This window comes from Salvelinus alpinus, chromosome 23 (genome assembly GCF_045679555.1).
Source record: "Salvelinus alpinus chromosome 23, SLU_Salpinus.1, whole genome shotgun sequence".
Taxonomy (NCBI): domain Eukaryota; kingdom Metazoa; phylum Chordata; class Actinopteri; order Salmoniformes; family Salmonidae; genus Salvelinus; species Salvelinus alpinus.
This window is the reverse complement of record NC_092108.1, coordinates 44,529,127-44,532,858: the sequence shown is the minus strand read 5'-3', so window position 1 is coordinate 44,532,858 and position 3,732 is coordinate 44,529,127.

The following is a 3,732-nucleotide window of genomic DNA, read 5'->3' as shown; positions in this document are numbered from 1 at the left end:
GTTTCCTGGCTTATTTGTATTAATTGTTAGTGCGTGAAATTATGCATTTAAAATAAAAGGTTTTCATCTGCAGGTAACCCCAGGCTTCGACAGAGATCGCCAAAACTCGACTTGAGAGAAGGTACTTAATTTCATGTCGAAAAGCAGCTATTCCGTAATATCCGTAGCATCGCTGTGACGAACCAGGGATATGGCTTGAAAACGTACCTCAATCCAGGGATGAAAGGTGTCATTTGCTGCTGGGTTAATTATATAATTAGAAGATTGAAATACTGTTAGTTTTTAATTAAAGGTCCAATGCAGCCAATTTTCTCATCAAATAATTTCTGGTAACAATAAAGTACCTTACTGCGATTGTTTTAAATTAAAAATGGTAAAAAATAAATAAAAATAGCTTCTTAGCAAACACCAATTTCTCAAGCAATAATTTTGCTAGGACTGTGTGACAGTGGTCTGAGTGGGGAGGGGGAAACCGAAAAAGATCTGTTATTGGCAGAACGGTTTGGAACTCTTTGTTATTGGTCTATTAACTAGTTTTACTGCCTGGTAATCTACCCAGGCAGACCAAAACCCCACCAAAACAGGCTTAAATTTCAGTCTGTCTTAATGCCCTTTTGGTGTAAGCTGTTTATCATTTACATTTTTTTTTTTTTTTTTATGCTCAGTATTGTTCCAACTTCAGTGTGTAAATACACTGCTCAAAAAAATTAAGGGAACACTTAAACAACACAATGTAACTCCAAGTCAATCACACTTCTGTGAAATCAAACTGTCCACTTAGGAAGCAACACTGATTGACAATAAATTTCACATGCTGTTGTGCAAATGGAATAGACAACAGGTGGAAATTATAGGCAATTAGCAAGACACCCCCAATAAAGGAGTGGTTCTGCAGGTGGTGACCACAGACCACTTCTCAGTTCCTATGCTTCCTGGCTGATGTTTTGGTCACTTTTGAATGCTGGCGGTGCTTTCACTCTAGTGGTAGCATGAGACGGAGTCTACAACCCACACAAGTGGCTCAGGTAGTGCAGCTCATCCAGGATGGCACATCAATGCGAGCTGTGGCAAGAAGGTTTGCTGTGTCTGTCAGCGTAGTGTCCAGAGCATGGAGGCGCTACCAGGAGACAGGCCAGTACATCAGGAGACGTGTAGGAGGGCAACAACCCAGCAGCAGGACTGCTACCTCCGCCTTTGTGCAAGGAGTAGCAGGAGGAGCACTGCCAGAGCCCTGCAAAATGACCTCCAGCAGGCCACAAATGTGCATGTGTCTGCTCAAACGGTCAGAAACAGACTCCATGAGGGTGGTATGAGGGCCCGACGTTCACAGGTGGGGGTTGTGCTTACAGCCCAACACCGTGCAGGACGTTTGGCATTTGCCAGAGACCACCAAGATTGGCAAATTCGCCACTGGCGCCCTGTGCTCTTCACAGATGAAAGCAGGTTCACACTGAGCACGTGACAGACGTGACAGAGTCTGGAGACGCCGTGGAGAACGTTCTGCTGCCTGCAACATCCTCCAGCATGACCGGTTTGGCGGTGGGTCAGTCATGGTGTGGGGTGGCATTTCTTTGGGGGGCCGCACAGCCCTCCATGTGTTCGCCAGAGGTAGCCTGACTGCCATTAGGTACCGAGATGAGATCCTCAGACCCCTTGTGAGACCATATGCTGGTGCGGTTGGCCCTGGGTTCCTCCTAATAAAAGACAATGCTGGACCTCATGTGGCTGGAGTGTGTCAGCAGTTCCTGCAAGAGGAAGGCATTGATGCTATGGACTGGCCCACCCGTTCCCCAGACCTGAATCCAATTAAGCACATCTGGGACATCATGTCTCGCTCCATCCACCAATGCCACGTTGCACCACAGACTGTCCAGGAGTTGGCGGATGCTTTAGTCCAGGTCTGGGAGGAGATCCCCCAGGAGACCATCCGGCACCTCATCAGGTGCATGCCCAGGCGTTGTAGGAAGGTCATACAGGCACGCGGAGGCAACACACACTACTGAGCCTCATTTTGACTTGTTTTAAGGACATTACATCAAAGTTGGATCAGCCTGTAGTGTGGTTTTCCACTTTAATTTTGAGTGTGACTCCAAATCCAGACCTCCATGGGTTGATAAATTTCATTTCCATTGATAATTTTTGTGTGAATTTGTTGTCAGCACATTCAACTATGTAAAGAAAAAAGTATTTAATAAGAATATTTCATTCATTCAGATCTAGGATGTGTTATTTTAGTGTTCCCTTTATTTTTTTGAGCAGTGTATATAAAACAAGGAAATCATGTTTGTCTGCACTGGGCCTTTAATCTGCCTTTTTGGTCAGCATGCTAGGCTAGCTATAGTCTGATTAATCAGGCTGTAATACACAATGAATTGGTGTGTATGTACAGCCTGAGACATTTATTCCTTACAACCCATAATGTTGAATACAATTACATGTAAACTTACTCAACTGGTTGTCTGTGAAGTTTGTCCTGCTGCTTGAAATTTGAGACAAAATATCCAGAGGAAAATATTTTTACCCAACTTTTTATTAAGCTGGTAGGTATATGGTTCGGTTCGGTGCTGAGGTAAAGTTGGTTAATATTGGACATTTGAATTACAATCTTTAAAAGCTGTCATAAAGGCAAATGGTGGCTATTTGAAGAATCTCAAATATAAAATATATTTTGATTTGTTTAATACTTTTTTGTTTACTAAATGATTCCATATGTGTTATTTCATCGTTTTGAAGTCATCACTATTATTCTACAATATAGTAACAATAAAGAAAAGCCCTTGAATGAGTAGGTGTGTCCAAACTTTTGACTGGTACTGTATAACAAGCTGATCCAGGTGTCGTGGCAATTAGGTGCTTCCCTATTTGGCCACTAGATGGAGCCAACGCACAGTCACATATTGGCCTTCTAGCACTGTTGCCATATCCTTTAGTGTGTACTGTATGTGTGTGTGTACGTACTTTCAATAGTATGCCAAATTCACGATAAAATAAACATTTACCTTTCTATATTGTTATACCATTCATTCATAACAAATAAAATGACAACATCCAAATGTAAATGTATATCATTAATAAAATGAATTTGGCGTACCATTTATATTGCTAGTGTGTACGTACTTTCCCATTGTATTGTAGAATTATGAATACCAGCATACTAAGAGAAATATTGGCCCCGTCGAAAAACTTTCTGCTTTGTCCAATAATTTCTCTCTCCAGTGCTGCCAGGTGCGTTGTGGAGCCATGTCTGTGACATGCACACAGAAGTCAGCTTGTCAATATTGTAAGCCTTGAGGGGAGGAAGATGTTAAGGAGTAATATTACAGGTACAACCCGTAGCCTCAATTACTTGTCAACAGTTCGGCTAAATAACACTTGTTTGTTTGGGGGGACTGAGGGGGAGGGTCATTCCAAGTGAAAAATCAAAGAAGAGAGATATTGGAGGTTTTTCCTTTGCTTCAGCCATGATTGTGTATGTGCTTGTACTGTATTTTCGTCTCGAAACAAAGAAAAGCTACTGAGTGAGTGCAGCCCTAAGGCTACGCGCTTAATAGCTGCTCTTATACTACTGCTGCTGCTGCTGCTTCTGCTGATGATGATGGTAATCTTTACTGACCTTTAGGGGGAAATATGTTCCAAAGCCAACCACAGCTACACAACAAGCATAACTCCCCCATTACTGATTGTAAAGACATTTAGGTCAGCAACAAAATCAAGGACGTCTTCATTCCATCA